A 25732-nucleotide genomic window follows, 5' to 3' on the forward strand; every position below is an offset into this window, starting at 1 on the left:
TCTGACTAAAGCTGGACTTCACTACTGATATTAACATTAAATTACTTGGTCTGACTCCAAATTTCTTTGACTACTAGTATTAAAATTACAATAATTTAATTTGTTCTGTCTGACTAAACCTGCACTTTACTCCTAATTTTTATTATTGTATTTAAGTTTAAAGTCTGACTACAATTGACTTATACCACTGTTATTAAAATTAAATTATTTGGACAGACTGCAACTTATAGTTTGATTATAAATATAAAAAATTGTAAAATTTTTGTTTGATCTGTCTGACTAAAACTTTATTTTACTACTGAACGTTATAATCACAAGAGATTTAAAACTTTGACTACTACTCTTACTACTGATATGAAAATTAAATTATTTTGTCTGACGGCAGCAAACTATTACTATACTGATAGTAAAATTTCCTCCCCCCTTTTTTCATATTGATTTTGTCGGATTAAAACTAACTTTTACTACTATAACAAAAGATATCTAAAATGACTATATGAAAAAGAAAATAAAAGAAACTCTAGTGAAAATAATAAAAAAAAAATAACGTTGAATAAAAAAAAATAGATGCGAAAATGCAAGATGAAGATTGAAAAATGAAACCTGAGAAAATACGTAATGAGAGTATGAAAGAGAAAAGAGTGTAGACTGTTTAAGAGAGATCAGGTTATAAAGCTCCTTTTCGTGTATAGAAGAAGGGAAACTTTCAATGAACAGACTTTTAGCTTTTTGAAGGATCACCATTGCAAACAACGAAATATACCGAGATGAGAGCAAGAAAAACAAGATTTTTCCTTGAAATGCTGAAAATGAAGGACAATAATAGTTATAAAGAAAATCTTTAAACATTAAATTGTTGTACTTTAATTTTATTACTCTTTAGTTATTTTTATCTAAATTTTTGGACAAAAAAATATATTGAAAATTCTTTTTGAATATTAATTTTCAGTATGCAGTAGTAGAAGTAAGTCAAACTGGACAATAAAATTTCAATTTTCATATATATTTAATGATTATATTACATAATCTATTTAATGTATTTATTAACAGAAAATGTAAAGTCATTCATATGATTGAGTTTCTCTTGAGGGGAAAATCTATAATTGAAAGAAGAGTGAATATCAAAAAAAGCTTCTTTTTTGAAACTCGGTTTCGGTTTCATTCAGGATAAAAAAAAATCCATCTTATTGTTCTCATTATCTTTCTTAGGGGGTGGGATGAAAGCGTATAGCTGTTATTAGCCAAATGAAGAGGATTTCAGTTAATCCAGTGATGAGTTGTTATAACTTTTTTTTTTTTTTGGTGGTCTGTCTATTTAATAATTTAGAGTTGTTTAATGTTGGTAAAAGTGAAAGCAGATTAACATGAATATTATAGAAATGGGGATTATAATAATCTGTAAATGGTGTTTTAATGAAAATTTTTAACTTATATTTATCCAAGTTTGATATATTTAAAATAATAATTTATAATTATTATTTATAATATTATTTTAATATTATAAATTATTATTATTATTATTATTATTATTATTATTATTATTATTAAATAATACTATATTTTATTAATTATTATTATTTTTTACTAAAATTGTTTTTTTATTATTATTATATTTATTATTGAAATATTTTTTTTTTAAATTTTCTGATTTCTGTTTGCAATTTTGGTTTTCTCTTGTATATAAAATTCAGTTATTTATTTCTTTCGAATGCAATCGATTAGATCTCTTTTTTTTTTTGTACAAAATCGAAGCAAAAAAAAAAAATATTAAAAACTTATAAAAGTTTTTAGGGTACAAATTTTCCATTTCAGTTTAAAATAGCTTCATTTTCTATTCATAAATGTTATAAAAAAAAAAAAAGTAATTCGAATCTTTTGAAAATTGCAAACGTATGTGTGAGTGTGTAAGAAAAATTGAAGTTATCTTGCTTCATTGGAGATTCTAAACTCGATCCACTATCTACATACATTTTCTCTAGTACGTGAAATCCGGAAAATCAACCAATGAATTTTTTTTTTTTAAACTCACATATATACAAATTGAAATACTGAAAATTTTGTAATTTTTTTTTTAAACCTGTTTTTGTATTTTAATTTCTTTTTTTTCCAAATGTGCCCAGGTGAAAAAATTAACGTTACTAACGTTACTAACGTTAGTACCTATAAAAAAATTAAGAGTTTCTAAAATATATTTTCACAGAAACTTTGCCACTACTTTCCCATTACCACTTTCACTTCCACTTAAACTTTTTCTAATTTTCATTCCCATTCCTATTTCCACTTCCAGTTTTTTATATTCATTGCCACTACCACTTTTTCTAATTCTCATTCCCACTTTCACTTCCACTTCCACTTGTTCCAATTTTCATTCCCATTTCATCTTTCATTTTTTCATTTTCATAACAACTTTTTTATATTTTCACTCCCACTTCCATTTCTATTTTTTAAATTTCCATTACCACTTTTACTTTTTCTAATTTCCATCCATTGTAATTAAAAAAAGTGGAAATGGTTGTGTAAATGGAAATTAGAAAGAGTTTTAGTCGAAATGGCAACAGCTAATGAAAACTAGAAGTGGGAATGAAAATTAGAAAAAGGGAAGTGGGAATAAAAATTAGAAAAAGTGGAAGTGGTAATGAAAATAAAAAATTGAAAATGGGAATGAAAATTAGAAAAAGTGAAAGTGGAAATGAGAATTAGAAAGAGTGGAAGTGGGAATGGAAGTGCGAATGAGAATGAGAAAAGTGGAAGTGGTAATGTAAATAAAAAAGTGAAAGTGAAAATGGGCATGAAAATTATAAAAAGTGGAAGTGAAAATGGGAATGAGAATTAGAAAAAGTGAAAGTGGAAACGGTAATGAAAATAAAAAAGTGGAAGTGATAATAGAAATGAAAATTATAAAAAGTGCGGGTAAGAACATTAAATACTTCCTGGTGGTCTCTGCAAAAATACAATTTAGAAACAGTTTCTTAATTTTTTTATAGGTACTAACGTTAGTAACATTAGTAACGTTAGTAATATTAGTAACGTTAGTAATGTTAATTTTTCTACCTGGGTGTAATTTTTAATTTTAATTCTGTTTTTTGTAAAAGTATAATTTAACAGCTTTTTAAAATTTTAATTTCGTTTTTTTGAATAGTGTAATTTTTAATTTTGAGCATGTCTTTTAATTTTCCTTTTTAGGGCGGAAATGTGAAGGTATATATATATATATATATGTTTTGGGGAATGTTCTTTTTTTTCGCGTCGAGACATAGTCGCTTTAGCGGGATAGCAAAAAAAAGCAAAAAAAAAAGCAAAAAATAGAAAAAGAAGCGGGAAACGCGACTCACAGCAATGCATTTGGCTCTAAAATGCCTTTTGAGATTCTGACGCTTCGTCAGTTCTCTTTGGACGCGCTCAGAGTGGCATTATCGTGGCGTACCGCAAGTGCATCGTAGGCTTTTGCCGAGTGTAGTTGCAGTTTCGGCTTCTGAGGCGTTGGAACGTTTCATCGTTCCAAGTGGGCAAAAGTATATAGCGATGCTTCTTAAGGACCATTTCCTACTAAAAGTATCTCTTTCTCTCTCTCTCTCTCTCTCTCTCTCTCTCTCTCTCTCTCTCTCTCTCTCTCTCTCTCGTTTTCTCTCTCTCGGACTTTTTCCCTGATGTTCAGGCTTTCAGATCTCCCCTTTTGCCCCCCCTCTCTCACTCTTTTCATCGACTGTTTTTTCCTCAACTTTACGAACACATTCAAATAGAAAACCCCTTTTTCAGATGCTTCTTGTCCAAATGGAAAAGCAGTAAAAGCCATCGATTATGCGGTGCAGCCTTTGAAACTATTCCAAGATTTTATGCCAGAATAAAACTCAAAAATATTATACTGAAACTTTCATTGCTATCGGAACATTCATAATCTTAAGTAAAAAATATATATATATATATATATTCTTCTGTCATTCAGATATGGAAAATTCATTTGAAGTCGTATCGTAAAAATTCCTTCTTGTTCCATAAAATTAAGAATTCTTTTTTATAAATTCTTTAGAAACATATTTTTAGAAATTTTTTTTAGAACCATTTTTTTTTTGAAAAAAAGGTACAATAACTAAGTCCTGAAGAGAAATGAGTATATCGATTGACATAATAATTGAGGGATAAAAAAAATGAGTATTAAATGTAAAATGAAGTGGGATTTAAGAGATTTATTTGTTATTTATTTTATTTTTTTTTTATTGATATAAAAAATGGCCACAGCTGCTCGTAGAGGAGTCTATACGCCATCAATTTGAAGAAAAAGTTGTGGGGGTTTTTTTTTTTTTTCTAAGCGGGCATGTTTACGTTGGGAGTAAACGAACCGTCATTTGTTGTATACGATACAACTTGATACCACCTGCACGAACATTGGCCGCACTACACAGTTTTTCTCAAGTGGAAAATATGTGTCAAAACTTTAAACCCCCTCCGCGTGTCTTGCACACTTTTCAAGATTCTAAAGCGAACTACTTGATGAGCCTTGTAAAATCGATAACTTTATACTATCGTTCCTTGCTTCGATCTAAGTAGCTTTTTATCATTCACATATATTAAAAAGTGTTGGTCGAGTTTTCAAGAGACATTTTTCTTTTTGACAATTTAATACATTTTTTTAAAAAAAACTGATTTAAATTTTATAATCTTTATCAAGACTTAAAAATAGAATAGAATAAAATAGAAAATAGAATTGAAAAATTGATTAAAAATTAATTCAATTTTTTAAAAATAAAAATTCTTTTTTTGTTTCAGATTTCTCCAATTCTCGTAAATGGTGAGTTTTTTTTCTTGTCTTTTTATATATTTTATAATAATTAAAAAAAAATTTTATTTAAATATATTTAATATTTTCTGTGTCTAAAATAAGACAGATTTTTTTTTAATATTTATATTAAATGACTGACAGTTCTCATATTGTAAAATGAAGTTGAAAAAAAAAACACGTTCGATTCCATCTAAAGTGTATTACATATTAGTATGTATAGGAGTTAGCGGAAGGGAAAATTGTAAGCATGAAAAAGAGAAAAAGGAGAAAAAGAATTTTAGATTGGCTCACAACATAGCTTCTAGGTTACACCAGTATTTTCTTGAAAAAGTATCTCACCTCGAATAGAAAAATGTTTCTTTGTTTGATATTATATTCAATTTACATTATATCTTGAAATTAAATCTTAAAATTTCTCAATTATCTTTCAATTCGAAAAAAAATCGAAAAATTAAAATTGTTTATTAAAAAAAAAATTAAAATTATTTCAATTATAATTATAATTATTATCAATTATAATCTTTCAATTCGAAAAAAAAACGAAAAATTAAAATCGTTTATTAAAGAAATTAAAATTATTTCAATTATAATTTTTTAAAAACTGATATATTTATTAAGTAATGAAATTTTTTCCCTTAATTAGAATTTAATTATTTAATTATAAAATTAAGTTTTGTTTATTTAAAATTGTGACAAAAACTGATGAACATTCTGTTATTTACTAATTTTCACGCGAAACTTTCGTGACCCAATGGTCACGTTATTTAGTTGAGAAAGTCATCCATCTCAAATGCCAAAGTTGGATAATTATTAATTTTCCCCAGTTGGAGGAGAAAAATACAGTAAACCAAAAATAAAGTTAGAAAATACCTCTTTGTCAAATTGATTTCTTTTGTGTCATTAATCACTATTACAACAAAAAGTTGAATTAAAAATTTTAAATAAAAAATTTTAAATAAAAAATTTACAATTAAAAATTTACAATTAGAAAAAATTCATTGAAAAAAGAAAATGAAAAAAATAATTAATTTTCTTTTTTAGAATGAGAGTATATTTTTCTCCAAACCGCATAGATTCTTTTAACTGACAAAAAAAAAAAAAGGAGTGGGGTGTTAGTTTACTTCCTGGACACTTTTCAAGGGAATAGAAACATTTAGGATGGAGTTTCATTTGAAAAGAGGGAACACGATCAAAGTCTCGGTGGTTAAGTCCATGACATGGGGGGGGGGGCAAGGCTCGAAAACGTAGCCAGTAAATTATGTAGTATAATGGGAGATTCCTTTCTCTGCTTCATCCGTCAATGTCAGGAGCTAAAACCTCCTCTCTAGCCTCAGCCATTCGACCCCTCTCTAAATATAACCTATATTTACCTATCCCGCATTTTTAATACTTTTACATTTTTAAATCTCATTTTCAAAGCTCTTGCTTTTATTATAGAAGACAAAATAAATCAAATTATTTTGTCGAGTCACAGAGATTAAATTTTCTTATCTTATAAATAAAACAAAATATAAATGAAAATTCTCCTTTTTAACTTTTAAAGAATAAAAAGAAATTTTAATGCAATTTTTTCTTTTATTATTTCAAATATCAAAAATAATTTTAAATAATTTTTATAAAAATAATTTATATATAAATAATTTTTATATAAAAATAATTTCTATAAAAAAAAATTAATTAAAATTTCGTTGTGTTAAGTCACTGTAATTTTTTCTTTTTTTTTAGTATTATCTAATGAAATAATTACTTGTAAACTCCTCTCGTAGTGAAGGAAATAACGTGTAATTATAAATTTCCTGCAATAAACGATGAGATAGTTTTCGCTTGAGTTAAAAGAGGTTAGTATGTATATATACACGTAAGAGTGAGCTGATTAAAACCTGACTCAATAGTTTGCTCAAACTTGAGGCATTTACGTGCAATAACAACCTTTATGAACGCTTCTCTCTCTCTCTCTTTCCCTCTCTAAACGAGAAAAGTTTTCCCTGCGTTTTCTTTCACGCAGCCGAGTAAACAATCAACTTTGTGTGAGTAACTGAAACGTCACATCAGCAAATGTTTGTGTTCATCCTTTCCTCTCCCACTTCATCAAAATTAAACTATCACATGGAATATATTAAAATCTTAACTTTCAATTACATTAATGGAGTGTATAAATAGAAATGGGACGCATGATTATGTTCTAAAAATCATTAGTCATAATTTACATTTTATCGAATTTTATTTGTCCTAATTAGTTTTGAGCCGAATTTTAATTTGTTCGAAATAGCATTTGGCATATAATTTTCATCAATCCGATTTTCTATATGGCAGAATTTTTATATAACGGAAAATTCAACTCACAGAATTTTTATTTGTCAGAATTTTTATTTGCTCGAATTTTTATTCAACATAATCGGCATTTTAAAGAATTTTTATTGGGTAGAATTTCATTGAATAGAATTTTCATTTGAGATGAATTTTCATTTGTTCGAATTATTATTTGATATAATTTCCATATAATCGATTTTTCATACTAAAGAATTTTTACTTAACCGACAAATCATTTAATAGAATTTCTAATTGATAGAATTTTCATTTGTCCGAATTTTCAAATGGCCGAACAAACAATCGACAGAAAGATTTCGGCGCGATTTTTAAAAACAACCAATCAAAAATTATTCATAAAATTGTGATTGGTTGATTTTAAAAATCGCGCCGAAATCTTTCTGTCGATTGTTTGTTCGGACAAATGAAAATTCTATCAATTAGAAATTCTATTAAATGATTTTTCGGTTAAGTAAAAATTCTGTAGTATGAAAATTATCTCAAATAATAATTCGAACAAATTGAAAATTCCTCTAAAAGAATGAAATATATGAAAATTCTATTCAATGAAATTCTACCTAATAAAAATTCTTTAAAATGACGATTATGTTACATGAAAATTCGAGCAAATAAAAATTCTGACAAATAAAAATTCGAAGAAATAAAAATTCTGTGAGTTGAATTTTCCGTTATATAAAAATTCTGCCATATAGAAAATCGGATTGATGAAAATTATTGCCAAATGCTATTTCGAACAAATTAAAATTCGGCTCAAAACTAATTAGGACAAATAAAATTCGTTAAAATGTAAATTATGACTAATGATTTTTAGAACATAATCATGCGTCCCATAGAAATACAAAAACACTGTGATAATTTGTATATAAAGAGTAACAAAAAAAAAAAAAAAGGAAATTTTTATGGAGTTTTTTAACTAACTTATGAAATATGAATGCTAGATTGCAGGCGTTTTCATACATTTTGAAGACCTCTTGATAACTTTTGAATTTGAAAATACTTATGAGCATTCTTCAAGGGATTTAAAAAAGTCAAGGACTTAAATTTAGTGGAAGAGGCGTAAAAATAATAAATTTCTTCTTTTTTCCCAACAATTTGGGATAGAAAAAATAATTTAGAGCTTATTTTAAATTGCTTTTTTACGATTTAAATTCTTACAAAGCAGTACTTTTTCGATAAATATAATTTATATATAGTGATTAATTAATATTTTATTTATTTTGCAGTGAAAATTCTTTTATTAAATTTTGCTTCCAAATCTTTTCTTCAAACAAGAAAAATGAAAATCCCCGTAGAAATAGAGTTGTCTTCATATAAGAAAAAGATTATCGGCTTTGTTTACAAAAAGAAAACAAAAGAATAGAAAAAGTTTTTCGAAAATTAATTCGACTCTCGCATACGTTGATGCAAGTTTATATAGATATAGAGATATATATATATATATATATATATATATATATATATATATTGTTCAGTTGAAAGACGTGAAAAATTTATCACCCATGGCTGGTTCGTGTCGTGAAAATAGATTTTTCTTTCTCATGAAACATTCAAGTTCCGTCACAGAATCACTGGACCAGTTCGATTATTCGACGAACTGGAGAACGACCAACGACAATCCTGCATTGGTCTTCGATGACCATCTCTTTCGTTTTCATTCTCTCCGTTTTCCTTTTTCTCAATTCGATTTAGTTGGTGGCCACTTGATGCAAAAAGTTGAAAAAAAAAAAAAAAAAAAAAAAAAAAAAAAAACCAATCCGGATTTCTGAGAGACGACCATTTCGGAAAAATCCCGAACGAAAACTAGAATGCACACGCGAGATTAAAATGTTTATGTCATCACCTAGTGTATATATAGAGTGACGACTCCATCACTGTATATATATATATATATATCGTTGGCTATAACACTTTCTGTGTGCTTCCTTAAGAAAGATAGCGGATATCTTTTCAGGAAAATCTGACGCTCTAGATATGGCGAAATCGTGATGACATTAAGAGACTATTTGAAATGATAATAAAAGAAAATTTTATTATTTTCATTTCAATGATTTCACAATGAAGTCAAATTGTTTCAATTCAAGAAATTTAGTTATTTTTCCAAGAAAAATGTAGAGAGATTTCTTTTTTTTTTTTTTAGTTTAATTTGAATTAATTGTTTTTCTCAGAATTAAACTTTTAGATTTGTGAGGGTGAAAAAAAAATGTTTGTAATACTTTATAATTAAAAAAAAAAAAAAGATTTCTTTAATTACAATGCTATTCTTTTTTTTTTTTCTTAAACTATGTTTATTATTCAGAACATTGAATATTCTGAAAACGCGATAAAGCGATGATCGATCGACTATGCAGATGACAAATATTAATGACTGGAAAAAATTCAGAGCAAAAGAAAATAAAATGGTTTATGATAAAAAAAAGAGTATCAAGACGCAAGAAATAAGAAACTTGGGCGGCTAATTCGTTGAATTAATTATTCTCTTTTTTTTTGTTGATATTTATCCTGTAAAGGGATACATTTCAAAGGAATAAATAAAGAAGGGGAAAAAAAATGTTAATTTTTCTTTTCTGTCTGACTAAAAATGGGATTTACTACTGATTTGTTGGTACTGTTCTGTCTGACTGAAACTCACTGTAACTACTGAAAATTATTTCTAAATTTTTATTTTTTATTTCTAAATTACAATAATTTAGAAATTGTCTGACTAAAATTTTCTTTATCTACTGATTTTAAAAATCTGTCGGAATAATAATGGGATTTACTACTGATTTATTACTACTGTTCTGTCTGACTGAAAATCGTTTTTATTACTGATTTCTTCTTCAGTTTTTAGTAAAATTCATCAATCACATGTCTGACAAAATTTAAGTTTTACTACTGATTTCTAAATTATAAGAATTCGGAAACTTTCTGTCTGACTAAAAGTGTTTTTAACTAGTGATTTTAAAAAGTGATGTCTGACTATAATCGCATTTTATCACTGAATTTTTTTCTCTTCTGTCTGACTGAAAACCGCTTTAACTACTGATTTCTTCTTCAGTAATCTTCAGTAATTTTCATCAATCTTCAGTTAAATTTTTCTTCAAGAATATGTTTGACAAAATTTAGGTTTTAGTATTGATTCCTAAACTATAAGAATTCGGAAAACTCTTGTCTGACTCAAAGTGTCTTTAACTACCGATTTCAAAAACTAATGTCTGACTAAAACCGAATTTAACTACTGATTTTATTATTTATAAATTATTTATTTTATTTCTGTCTAACAGATACTAGTTTCAACTACTGGTTTCTAAATTATTAATAGTTATTATATGATATTCACGTCTGACTTAAATCGAGTTTTACTACTGATTTATTAATTAAAATATATTTATACTAAAATAAATTGTAAATTAAATATAATTAAAATAGAGTTTAAATTTAACTTTATTATTCACATTAAAAATATAAAAATAAAAAAGTAAATAATATGTTCATCTCATATAAAAATATAATTTTAATGAAAACAAAAAAAAAAGGTTAAATTTTTTTACAAAAAAATTTTTTATACAATATATACAATTGCAAAAATCTAAAAAATAAAAGTATGTTAAAGAATGATGAAAAATTGAACCATTTTTCATGGATATTTTTCGTATATATATGTATATATTTTTTTTTCACGGTTGGAAAATAAGTGATGATATTTCGCGATTCGCGCGTAGAGACCATTTTTCGCTTGAAAATACCTCACAGTGATGAAAGTCGTACGATGAACGAATTCTACTCTATTTGATTCTTGTATATTTGTATCTCTCTCACAGGCATCAAAATACTCGAGGCTATTGGCCAACGGCCAGAACTCACTACTGACGAAGTGTCATGCATAGAAAATATTCAGCCAAGATGTGCTTAGACTCATACTGTATATATATATTTATTCTTACTCGATTTGAGAAATTCTTTTCTCTTTTTTTTCTAAAGTAAATTTTATTTTCTTTTTCTTATTATTTATTTAATACATTAAATAAATGTTAATTTTATATAATATTATAATTATTTTATAATACATGGAAAAAATCTTCACCTGTAACAGCGATAAAGTTTCACTGGAATAGGGAAAGTTTTCGTTATTCTAGAGAAACATATCACTATTCCAGTTAAATATTTTTTTTCCGTGTATAATAATATATATTATTTTTATAGTATTTCTATATTTTTATAAAAATATTTATATTATTATTATTTTTGGTCACGGAAAAAAAATTTATCTGGAACAGCAATAGGTTTTATTAGAATAGCAAAAATTTCAATTATTTCAGTTAAAACTTTCATTATTCCAGTTAAACCTTTCGCTGTTCTAGGTAATTTTTTTTTTCGTGTATTATATAAAATACAGTATTTTATTATTATTATTCACGTAAAAAAATCCTTACCTTGATCATGTTTCACAGAAACAGCGAAAGTTTTCGCTGTTCCAGAGAATCGCTGTTATAGGTAAACATTTTTTTTGCATGTAGAATTTATGTAGTAAATTTTATTTCAACTTTTATTTTCTTTTTCTTATTATTTATTTAATACATTAAATAAATGTAAATGTTATATAATATTATAATTATTTTATAATACATGGAAAAAAATCTTCACCTGAAACAGCGATAAGTTTCACTGGAACAGCGAAAGTTTTCGTTATTCTAGAGAAACATATCACTATTCCAGGTAAATATTTTTTTCCGCGTGTAATAATATATTATTTTTATAGTATTTCTATATTTTTATAAAAATATTTATATTATTATTATTTTTGGTCACGGAGAAAAAAAGATTTATCTGGAACAGCAATAGGTTTTATTAGAATAGCAAAAATTTCAATTATTTCAGTTAAAACTTTTATTATTCCAATTAAATCTTTCGCTGTTCGAGGTAATTTTTTTTTTCGTGTATTATACAAAATACAGTATTTTATTATTATTATACACGTAAAAAAATCCTTACCTTGATCATGTTTCACAGTAACAGCGAAAGTTTTCGCTGTTCCAGAGAATCGCTGTTATAGGTAAACATTTTTTTTGCATGTAGAATTCATTTTTAAAAAAATAATAAATTATCTTGAATTTTGATAATAAAACAAAATATTATTTTATTTATTTTTTATAATTGGTAGAAATACGAAATATTGAGAAAATTAAAATAAAATTGGAAAAAAAAACTTATTTAGAAACGTATTTATAATGATGAAAGAAAGAAAAGAAAGTGAATGAACTATAAGGAACCTTTACTGGGTTAAATGAAGGATAGATTTAAAGCGTATCGATAGTATATCGAGTGAGTGGAAGGGAATTGGAAGATAGAGTCGATGAAAATGCAGTTTGGTATGCAAATAATCCTCGGCCTGAAAGCAATTTGGCGTCACGGTGTTCAATCTATTCTCTTAAGTAGTTGCTCTCAGGATATCGTCAGCCAAACTATATATATATCTATATAGTATAGTAGCTTACTTGTTCAGTCTTTCAGTCAAGTTTTGCATTTTCAAGAGTCACATTCTCTTTGTGTATATTAATTCTTATTTGTATTAGTGGTAAACGATAATCACACTTTTTTTTCGCAAATTATCATTCATCACGGAGAGACAGAGAGAAAATGAAAAACGTATTTTTTTTTTCATTCCAAGTAAAGATTATTGTGTGGGTCGTATATAAATATATATATGTGAGAAAATGAAACTTCACGAGAGAACGAACGTGTCACGAATAATGGAAAAGTTCAGCGGCTTATTGTGCTGGCTAATGACGACACCGAGAGACACTCTAATCATCGCGACTTCGTGTCATCGACCACTGAGTGGAGAGCATGTGCCATTTCTCGCGCGACGACGACGACGACGCAATTTTAGCTGATTGTCAGATTTAGCTGGCGCTCCTTGATAAAGCTCAATGCACAGTGAGAAAGAGAGAGAGAGAGACAGAGAAAGAGAATGGGGGAGGGATAAGTGTTTAATGTTTACCATCCCATTCGTCAGTTAACCAGTGTATATATATATATAGTGCTATTTCAGCATTCTTGTGGTTTCTTTGTTCAACTGTAAAAATAAAATAATCTTTTTTTTCGGAGAAAAATCATTTTTAAGATAAATGTATTTTCTCACGTGTCACTTTGAAAATGATGCTTTCAGGGATTTTGCAAAAGTTTTATATAAAAGATGTTATATACTTAGCGAAGAATATTTTAAGCTCGTCGCTCAAAAAGTTTTCAAGATCCCCAAGCATACTTTAATAAAAACAAGAAAATAAAAAACAAACAAAAAAAAAACAGTTTAATATTTTTGTACAATGAAATTCGAATTTTACTACTAATTTTATTATTTTAAATAGTTGAAATTCATTTCAACTTAATTAGTAGCGAAAATTAATTTATTATTTTACGTTTCAAAATAATGTGTCTGACTAGAAATAGCCGTTACTACTGATTTTTCACAGAAATAGAAAATAGTTGTGTCTGACTGAAATTTACTTGAACTACTTGTTTTTCGTAAACTAAAATCGAATTTTACTACTGATTTTTAAAAATTGGGTTTTCTGTCTGACTAAAAGCGGCGGTAACTACTAATTTTTAAATTAACTTCAGGACATTTTTGTCTGATTGAAATTTACTTGAACTACTGATTTTGTAAACTAATGTTTGACTAAAACTGAATTTTACTACTGAATTACTATTTTGAAGTGTTTTATTATACTGTCTGACGATCATCGACTTTTACCACTGATTTTTGGAAATAATAGATTTCAGAAAGTTTCTGTCTGACTAAAATTTACTTTTACTACTGATTCCTAAAAAAATTTCTGTTACTACTGAATGTCGTGTTTGACTAAAACTGAATCTTACTACTAATTTCCTATTGTAGACTTTTTAAGCATGTCTGACTAAAATCTGCTTTCACTACTTATTCCTAAAATGCAGGAATTAACGACTATTTTTAAAATTAATTTAAAGTCGTGTTTGACTAAAACCGAATGTTACTACTTATTTTTTATTTTCAATGTAATGTTGAACTTTCAATGCAATGAGTCTGACTAAAACCGAGTTTCACTACTGATTTTAAAATGAGTTATTTTCCTAAAACGCATGTCGGACTAAAATCGAATTTTACTACTGAATTATAATTATTTACCTAAAAAGAAGTTTTCATGTAAGTAGATAATCATAATTCAGTAATAAAATTCGATTTTAGTCAGACATGGGTTTTATGAATATGATTCATTTTGAAATCAGTAGTTAAACCCTTGTTTTAGTCAGGCTCAATGCTTTGAAAGTTCATTTTATTTTTGTAATAATAAATCAAAATTCGGTTTGTTTCAAACGCGACTTTAAGTAATAACAGTAATTTTATAAATAGGCGTTAATTCCTCTTTTTTATGAATCAGTAGTAAAATTCGATTTTAGTCAGACATGCCTAACAAGTTCATAAAAAGAAATGAGTACTAAATTCAATTTTAGTCAAACGTGACTATGAAATTAGTAGTATAAATAAGTTTTAGTCAGATAGAACCTTTTTGAAAATCTTTTCTTTCCAGAAATCAGTAGTTAAAATCGCTTTTAGTCCAGAAAAAATTCAAAAATGTTCTGTCATTCTAAAACAGATTTTAATTACCAATTTCAAAAATAACTGATATTTATTGAATCTCAACTCTAACAAAAATAAAATTTCATTCCATAAAATTTTCAGGAAAAAAAATATTAAACTAGCACTCGTTGAGATTGAAAGCTAATGAATAATTAAAAAGTCGAATTTAATTTTACAATTATGTAATTTACTTCTCTAATACATAAATATACTTCCTTTTAGCCATAATTAATTTATAATGACAATAAAGTAATTTCACAATATTTCAATTAATAATATCAATTAATTTAAAATTAACAAATTATAATTAGTGACAAATGATTTCCTTTCCCTGTCACAAATAATTTCATTTAATAATATTATCCCTTCTCTTCTATACAAATTGCAAAAAATTTAATCATAAAAAAATTATCTATTATTAAAACATGTTTGCGAAAAAACAAAAAAAAAACTTTTTCAGAATTAAGAATATTTTTAAATTTCACAAAGCAATTTTAGTTTATCAAAGTGCATTCAACTTTCGTAAAAAAAAAATTCGCTGAGTAAGGCGATATTTATCATTAAAGTCTGATAAAGCGGGCAAAGCTCGAGGCACCGCCTCACGAAAAAAAGGGAAAATAATACAAAAAAAAACCTTCTAATTTATTCATCAATAGAGGCGTATTATATATATATATATATATATGTATGTATATAATCGATTAGAAAATAAAGGCGAAGAAACTCCTTACAATAGTCAAAGGCGCCCTCTTCTCGTTCGTTCTCATCCCTGGCAAACACACACACACAAAGAAATACATTTTTAATACTTTAAAAATGTGAACGTTTCTAGTTGGCTGAAGATTCTTTAAGAAATCCGAGATTTCGTTCAGCATAGATAAATAAAATATATATCAAGTGAATGCGATCTTCTGTATTTTGAAAAGAGAGAGATTTAAGGTAAAACGTATATATATATATGTACAGATCCTTATTCGTGAAACGCAGGCTAAAAATGATAAAAGTAGATTATCTTGTTTTTTTTTTTTAGAAAAAAAGAAACGCGATATCAGTTTGCTCTGCGCGATCTGATCTTTTAGAAGTATAATAAAAGGTTTTGCTTTTCGCTACTTTATGTTTATTTTTCCACTATACAATTTTCCCTTATCATTTTTTTTCACTTTCTTCTTCTTCTCTTTCTCTCCTTTTCTCTGTATTTTTTCTCTTTTTTCTCTCCTTCTCTCATTTTTATCATTTTCCCCTTTTTCTCTTTTTATATTTTAGCAAAGTTATAAATGGCTGTCATTGACAGTGGTAACTATATATATATATGAGGGGATCAAGTCTTGTTTACCATTGCTCTTTGGGAACCGCTTGAAAGTCACGCTTACGGTGAGCAAAGTAAATTTCGTGGCTTTTGAAATGCGCGTGCAGAGTTCTCGATTTCGCCTCCCGATATTTCGAATAGTAGTGAGCAAATGCGTGTGTAGGTTTGTAGTAGTACAGTGTTTTGTGGTTAGCCGAACGAATGTGGCTTCAATTGGTATTGCCTCTCTCTCACTCTCTTTCTCTCTCTTGTCCTATACTAATCGACGCATAATACATCGGATTCCGCTTTAGGTCCCTTTACTAAGCCATTTTCACCGAGCTTGAACCGTACTCTGAATTCCCCTTTCTGAATCGTTTGTTCTTCACATCCGGCTCTTTTGTTACCATTTCATCATTAGTACTCTTGTAGCTTTTCCAAAAATAGAATAAAGGACCCCTGAACAAAATATATATGTATTGAAAATAGATTTTTGAAAAATTTTTTTTTGTAACTTTGTAGTTTTGTGATTTTTTGAACTTGAAAAATTAAATTGAAAATTAAATTAAAAAAATACATTGAAAAAATGTAAATGGCTAAATTTAAAAAAGGATTCTAGACGAAAAAAAAAGATTTACCTGAAACAGCGAAACGTTTCACTATGGTAGCAAAAGTTTTACCCACTTGGAAAGATTCCCCGGAAAGTGCCCCCTGGAAGTTCTATCAGAATTCCGCCGGAACTTTCAACGTAATTCCATAGGAATTCCATCGGAGTTCCAAATAATTTCCGATGGTATTCCGACGGAATTCTGACGGAATTAGGACTCTAAAAATTTTGAAAAAAATTAATCGTAATTCCGTCGGAATTCCATCGGAGTTCCAAAGAATTTCCAATGGGATTTCGACGGAGTTCCGACGGAATTAGGACTCTACAAATTTTGAAAAAAATTAATCAGAATTCCGCCGGAACTTCCAACGTAATTCCGTTGGAATTCCATCGGAGTTCCAAAGAATTTCCGATGGTATTCCGACGGAGTTCCGACGGAATTAGGACTCTACAAATTTTGAAAAAAATTAATCAGAATTCCGACTCTAAAAGTTTTGAAAAAAAAGTAATCGGAATTCCGTTAGAATTCCGTCGGAATCCCATCGGAAATTCTTTGGAACTTTCCGGGGAATCTTTCCAAGTGGATATTTTGTTCCAGTTAAATCATTTGCTATTCATAGTGAAACCTTTTTCTATTTTAGGTAAATATTTTTTTACGTGTACACTCAGAAAAATTCCTTTACTATTTTTTTTCTATTTCCAGGAGGCTTCAGTTAACAGTAGTATAAAAAACTGTTTCAATAACAATTAAACTAACAGTAAAATATAGTAAAAAAAAATACTATTTACTATATTTTACTACAAATAAATAAATTAAATTTTGTACTAATAAAAGAGTTATTTTAATAATTTACTAGCCACTTAGTTATTTCAACTGCAAATATTAGTATCTTTAACTATTACTAGAAAAAATTTATTTGAATCAAATAAAAATAAAAAAAATGGTAAATAATTATTATTTCAGGATCAATTAAATGGTATTTGTTTCAAATGGAGAAATTATTGGTTCAAATAGAAATTATTTGGTTCAAATAAATATTTATTTGGTTCAAATAAATATTTATTTGGTTCAAATAAATATTTATTTGGTTCAAATAAATATTTATTTGATAAATAGTCAAGCAACCGAGTATTTAAATCAAAAAAAATTTTGTTTTCAGTGTAGATGAAAATTAACAATTTAAATTTACTACTAATAACTGTGTTAGTTTAGTAAAAATCATTTTGAATATGATACTTATAACAAAAATGAGAAAAAATTATATTTAATTTAAATACAAATATAATTTTAATTAATTATCTATATTTAAATTAAATATATTAATTACGTTAAATCAACGAAAAAATTTTTAAAATAAAATAAAATTTCTTTAATTGTTTAGCAATGATAAAATTATTTTCATTTAAACATAATATATTTGAATCAAAAATATTCTCCTCTCAGTGTAGTTTTTTTTTAAGTGGTTGTTTTTATAAATGACAGATTTTTTTTTTAAGTGTAGAAATTGACAATTTTGCTTTTTTGTGAGAAAGTGAAGTTTTTTTTCTCGTCACAGAAAGCAAGATTTTCATTTTGTAGCCTTCTATCTATCTATTTTTGTTCAGATTTAAATTTTTTCCTCCGAATTTTCATTCAATAGATATTTATCTATATTAACCCAAATTTTTTACTTATTGGAAATTTTTTTTCTCTATTATCGTTCGAGACGAAAAATAATTAAATATTCAATTCATATATTTAAAAATAGTTGAAAAATCTTATTTCAATTTATGAAATTTCTATTTTCACAATCTGAAAATACAAATCAAAGATAGAAAAATAGGTCATTTTGGTATCTATACTATAAAACTAAAAATTTCTATATCATTCTCTTAATTTAATATTCAGTTATATTTTGAAACAGAAACACTTAAAAATATGATTTTATTAATATAATATACACTGAAAAAAAAATTCTGGTTAGGCTATTTTTAACATTACTTTCTAGTTATGTTAACCAGAATTCTAGTTGAATTAACTAGAATTCTCGTTAAAATAACCAGAATCAAAATGTTAAATATACCCTAACCAGAATTCTGGTTATTCTAACTAGAATTTTTTTTCAGTGTAGATTTTTAAAATCGCAATGAAAAATCAATGATAGAAAAATAGAAAGAGAAAAATAAATTACGAAATGATAAAAAGTAATTAACGTCTTAATTGAACATTTATCCCTTGTCAAAAAAAAAAATATAAAATATAAGTTTCATGAAACTTTTAATTCGCAGTAACAGATTTCGCTTTTTTTCAATCATGTGATATTTTAATTAAATTATGCGCAAAAAGATGTGATTTTATCGATGTATTATTAGCTAAATGAGTAATGGAAAGATCAATTTGAACTAATTAATGAATTTTATTAACTTCGATAACGGAACAGAGAGAGAAAGAAAGAGAGGGAGGTAATAATATTCAAAAGTTTGATTTGATTTGAAAGTAGGTATATATATATATATATATTAAAGTCAAGTTCGTGTTTTAAAACATTGCATTCGACAGAGAAGTAATAGTATTAAATGATCAGAAAAAACGAGTGACAAAGTTTCAACGAGTTTAACAGGCTTTTTCACGAAAAGAGAGTATATAAACTGGGTCGAATCATAGGTTGAATGCCCTAAGTACACTTTACGAAGCTGCCAGCTCGATGGATGGATGCGCTCAATTATAAATGCTTAAAGGATGCAAAGCACTTGCACGAGACTTAAAACATTATTCCAGAAATCTCCTTTACATACTTTCTTCTTCTTTTTTTTTCATTAAAAAAAAAAAAAAAAAAAAAAATACCACCTCAGTTGTTTTCAATGCTTGTTCATATGTGAGAAACAATTAAAAATTTAAATTAAAGTTTTTAGTGTGTGTCTGTGTGTGTGAAATGAAATTAAAGAACCATTTTTTTTTCTGTTTAGTTGTATTCAGCTGTTTTTAGTCAAATATTAATTCATATATGTGATAAAAGTCTTGAATTCGTTGTGAGGTTTTAATTTAAATTTTAATTAACACATGGGTTTCGAGATGATTAATCGTGAAAAAAAGGTGAAGGGAAATTTAAATAAACAAAAGAATTTAAAAAAAATGGGTGTTTAATTAAATATAGAAAAATAAAAAAACGAATTTTCAATTATTTATAAAAAAAAAATAAAATAATTCAATTTTAATTTTTTAAAATAATTTTTATATTAAATGTTGATTTACTTGAAAGGAAGATAATGATTGAAATTACTTTTTTTTTTTGGAAAAAAGCGAGATATCTCCTGACTTTGTAGTTTGAAATAGAAAGAGAGAGAGAGAGAGAAAGTTGATCTAAAGAAAAGCTAAATCCTAAGGAAATCTGAACGTGCGATCAATGAGCTCACGGCATGGATTCACGAAGCTAACTCTATCTAGGCAAATTACATTTCAATCCTGTTACAGGCGCAAACACGCCCGTCAACGTCCAACCACGTTTCTCTCTGATTAGTTATACTCGACGTGAATTATATTTCTGAAGCAATTAATTTACAAAGTTCTTGCTTCCGTGAAAGTGAAAGACGAAAACGAAATTTCATGATTTTCACGTCCATCGAAAATTTATGCATTAAAAAAAAAAAGGGCTGATATTTTTTTTAAAAAATTTGTCACAGATAGTGTAGTCAACAATGGACCGCAATATTTACAATCGTTTCCACTCTCTAAATTTGAATTAGTAAAAATTTTAACTAATTTGAATTAGTGACTCACTTTTTGCTTCTGAATTAGTTAAATTTTACTAATTATTAGTAACTTTTACTAACAATTAGTATTAGTAGTATTAGTGAGTATTAGGACTCACTTTTTGCTTCTCAATTAGTTAAATTTTACTAATTGTTAGTAAAAGTTACTAATAATTAGTAAAATTTTATTTTATATTTACGATTTTATTTTATATTTTATTTTTATATTTTATTTTTTATATTTTATTTTTTATTTTTTTTTATTTTATTTTTTTTTAATTTTTTTTTAAAATTCAAATTAGTAAACATTTTAGGATTAATACTAGGATTAATATTAGGATTTTACTAATTATTAGTAACTTTTACTAACAATTAGTATTAGTAGTATTAGTGAGTATTAGGACTCACTTTTTGCTTCTGAATTAGTTAAATTTTACTAATTGTTAGTAAAAGTTACTAATAATTAGTAAAATTTTATTTTATATTTACGATTTTATTTTATATTTTATTTTTATATTTTATTTTTTATATTTTATTTTTAATTTTTTTTTATTTTATTTTTTTTTAATTTTTTTTTAAAATTCAAATTAGTAAACATTTTAGGATTAATACTAGGATTAATATTAGGATTTTACTAATTATTAGTAACTTTTACTAACAATTAGTATTAGTAGTATTAGTGAGTATTAGGACTCACTTTTTGCTTCTGAATTAGTTAAATTTTACTAATTGTTAGTAAAAGTTACTAATAATTAGTAAAATTTTATTTTATATTTACGATTTTATTTTATATTTTATTTTTATATTTTATTTTTTATATTTTATTTTTTATTTTTTTTTATTTTATTTTTTTTTAATTTTTATTTAAAATTCAAATTAGTAAACATTTTAGGATTAATACTAGGATTAATATTAGGATTTTACTAATTATTAGTAACTTTTACTAACAATTAGTAAAATTTAACTAATTCAGAAGCAAAAAGTGAGTCACTAATTTAAATTAGTAAACATTTTAGGATTAATACTAGGATTAATATTAGGATTTTACTAATTATTAGTAACTTTTACTAACAATTAGTAAAATCCTAATATTAATCCTAGTATTAATCCTAAAATGTTTACTAATTTGGATTAGTGACTCACTTTTTGCTTCTGAATTAGTAAAATTTTACTAATTATTAGTAACTTTTACTAACGATTAGTAAAATTTAACTAATTGAGAAGCAAAAAGTGAGTCCTAATACTCACTAATACTACTAATACTAATTGTTAGTAAAAGTTACTAATAATTAGTAAAATTTTACTAATTCAGAAGCAAAAAGTGAGTCACTAATTCAAATTAGTAAACATTTTTACTAATTCAGATTTAGAGAGCAACCAAAAAAATTATTTGAGACTTTTTTTTCAAATATTACAATTTTAAAAAATTAAAAATTTTTTTTTTTTGGATTAAAATATTACAATAGCCTTTGAGAGGGGAAAAATGATCCATTGTTGCCGACTTTTTTCTATATATATATAACATGCACTATTGGCAGTTAAAATGGAAACTGTCATCCGAAATGTATAGACGCTGTAATGTTTCTAAGTCCATTAACGATCTCCCTCAACTTGCACTTGAAAGGTTGTAGAGGTTTTACTTTTTTTTTTTTTTTTCCTTTTTCCCAACTCCCCCTCCACATCTCGGACAAGTGCACAGTAAAACGAACCCCTTCTGTTCGAAAATTCCATTTATCGCTTCGTTATTTTCTACCGAGTTGAACTTTCCCCGCGTGTAACTTTCGATGGGACAGTTTGATCGATACTTGAATTTCGAAAAAAGAAAAAAAATTAATAATATTTATATATAATGTCCTTTTGTAAATTGTATTTAATTATAAGAAATAACAAAAATGTAAATATAATTTTTTTTTTGATAAAAAAGAAGAAAACAAAATATTAAGTAAATTTTGAAGATGTTTTGTCAATAAGTCTCATCAATTACCAAATAGCTTTTAATGAGTTTTTTTTTTTTTTTTAATGATTATATTATTATTATTTCTGAAGAATTTTTATTTAAGAATGAAAAGTAAATATGTTGAGAAACAATGGGGCTTTGTGATAAGAAAGGTTCTCAAAGCAACTGTCTTCGGTGAAGCTTCCTTTGTTATATGTTTAAATTAGCTACTAGGTCTGAAGACGCTTCAAGGCATGAGATCGTTGACCTATTCAACCATCTAGTTCTGCTTGAATGTGAAACGATCTTGTCACGTTCTAGCAACTTGTCAGAATTGATGTTAATATTGTCAAGTATGCACGTATTATAAAAAGCCTCAATTATGTCTATATATATATATATATAAATATACATATACTAATTCGTTTTAATCTAAATATAAAAAGCAATATACCTTTTCAATTATTCAATAATTACAGGATCCATTTTCAAAAAAAAATTTATACGTATGTTTATTTTAGATTCAAATAATATTTTATGAGCACTTTTTTGTATTAATAAAAATGGAGTACATTAAAATGAAACAGAAAAACAATATACGAGAGGTAAATTGAATTATTTTGTACAAAAATGCGCTATATATAAAAATATAAAAAATTCACTTAGTTAATATTTTCATATATACGGAATTTTTCATTTTTGTTACCATTAATTACAAGTTAGGAAATTGATAATTAAAAAATAAAACAGTCATTATTAATTCGCAAAAACTGTCATTCAATTATTGTAAATGATTATTATTATGTAAATTGTATTACTAATTTGAAATTATTAATTAAACATAGCTAATTATTAAATGGGACAAATTAACAAGTATATACGGTTAAAAATATTAATTTTTCGTATATTAAAAGATAGCATATTAATATTTAGTATATTAACAGTTAAAAGTATATTAATATTTCGTATATTAAAAGCTAGCCTTTTAATATTCAGTATATTAACAGTTAAAAGTATATTAATATTTCGCATATTAATAGTTAGCATATTAATATTTCGAATATTAATAGCTAGCATATTAATATTTAGTATATTAATATTCCGTATATTAATATTTAATATATTAACAGTTAGTATATTAATATTTTGTATATTAATAGTTAGTATATTAATGTTTTGTATATTAATATTTCGTATATTTATATTTAGTATATTAATATTTTGTATATTAATATTTCGTATATTAATATTTCATGTATTAATATTTCGTATATTAATAGTTAGCATATTAATATTTAGTATATTAATAATTAACTAACGAATATTTTGTATATTAATAGTTAGTATATTAATGTTTTGTATATTAATATTTCGTATATTAATAGTTAGCATATTAATATTTCGAATATTAATAGCTAGCATATTAATATTTAGTATATTAACAGTTAAAAGTATATTAATATTTTGTATATTATAAGCTAGCTTTTTAATATTCAGTATATTAACAGTTAAAAGTATATTAATATTTCGCATATTAATAGTTAGCATATTAATATTTCGAATATTAATAGCTAGCATATTAATATTTAGTATATTAATATTCCGTATATTACTATTTAATATATTAATAGTTAGTATATTAATGTTTTGTATATTAATATTTCGTATATTTATAGTTAGTATATTAATATTTTGTATATTAATATTTCGTATATTAATATTTCGTGTATTAATATTTAGCATTTTATTGTTTCCAATTTCGCAAACATTTATTTTTAATTAGCAAAACTTATTAAATTTAAAATGAGAATATTAGCAGTGTTTAGATGTTTAGCTATATTTATTTGTTTTCTTTTTTTAAATTTTCACCTGAGGCTTTTAATCCCATAAAAAATAACTAACAATTATTTTGGTGCAAAAAATATTTTACACGGTTATAAGAATATATTTGATTGTACAAAGAATAATAATACAGCACTTTTACAAGTTTTGCCATACATATATATATAGTATATATATAAATATTCTACCATCGTATACAATGACATTAAACTTGATATTATATCTCTATTGTTCTTCTATATACTTACTCTAGTATTCATATAGAGTATAGTAGTGGTAGTAGTATCACTACATCATAATTTAAACCCTTTTTTATAGCATCTTTTATTACTGATAATAACGCATAGAAGATGCATAGTGTGTCTATTTTCATGTGGCAAAAGCGTAGAATGTCGATTTGCATATTCTCACTGGAATAATATCTACAGTGCCATATAAGAACACCTGAGTGAGATTTATGAATTTCGCCTACGAAGACACGAAATATTACAGAAAGAAAAATATATATTTTCCGTTTACAAAAATATTAGAAAACTCAAGATTTCTGTCTCTCTCTCTCTCTTTTTCTTCTTTTTCAGAAAAATAAGAAAAAATAAAATTGTATTGTTAAAAAAAAATCCAATTTTGGAAAAAAATATTTTTGAAAATTTAAAATTATTTTTATTAATTTGGAATTTAAAAATCAAAATTTTAAATCAATATCCAAAATTTCCTTCTCTAAAATTATATTACTTCAATAAATTATTAATATTAATTATTAGTAATCTATTAATATTTGTTAATTATTGACCAAAATTGTTCAATTTCTACGATTCCTCAAATATTTGTTACTAATATTGAGATATCGTGAAATCATTATGGCATATACAATATTGAATCATTAATAATTCATTAGTAAATTTAATATCAACAAATTTCTATATTTAGTTTATTATTTAAAAAAAAAAAATACAATTTCTCTTCTGCTAAAGACTGGGGTAAAAAATAAATTTGTTCTATGATTAGACGGAAAATCGATAGTTTATAAATATAAATTTTCATATAATTTTTTTTTATTATTATAAATTTCCACAATTTTTTTTTTTGAAATTGCCCTGCCACACGAAATTGTAAATAGATGAGAATACACCACTTCATGAAACCTGTGGAAATTTCATTTCGAGTTTACAACATTTTATGTTGCATTCCTCTATATTAGAATGTTGAAAACAAATTTTTGTAGCAATTTAAAAAATCTGCTTGACTTTTTCGTTTACTTTTTTCTCATTGTAGTTAAATTAAATGAATTAAATTATAAATTATAATTAAATTATAATAATTTACTGTGTAAATATAGTAAATTATGTTTTTGTATTTTGAAAAGAAAAAGTTTTTCTAGTAAATTATAAGAATGTTTCTATTTATTCGAGGAATTAAAAATTTTTTTTTTTAATGTTTGTTAGTAATTAATTTTCATGGAAAAAGAATTTTGATTTTTCCATTTTTTTCTCCGAAATTTTACATTTCGAAAGTTTTAATTTTTTGATTTTTAATATAAAAATTATCTTTTAATTTTACTAATTTATTTTTTTTAATTATAATACTGTTTCTCTTTTTTTCCAGATTCTTTTTTTTTTCATCAATGAATGAAG

The 25732-nt window shown here is 25.4% G+C and overlaps 1 protein-coding gene across 1 annotated transcript in view; it reads right to left on the minus strand.

Annotated features, from left to right (window-relative positions):
• Nucleotides 1-25732, minus strand: part of LOC127281959 (discoidin domain-containing receptor 2-like) — an 85594-nt gene that overhangs the window by 59528 nt on the left and 334 nt on the right. The window lies entirely within an intron of this gene.

The sequence above is a fragment of the Leptopilina boulardi genome, unplaced genomic scaffold (genome assembly GCF_019393585.1).
Source record: "Leptopilina boulardi isolate dan_hultmark-lab unplaced genomic scaffold, ZJU_Lbou_2.1 LbouV2_278, whole genome shotgun sequence".
Taxonomy (NCBI): domain Eukaryota; kingdom Metazoa; phylum Arthropoda; class Insecta; order Hymenoptera; family Figitidae; genus Leptopilina; species Leptopilina boulardi.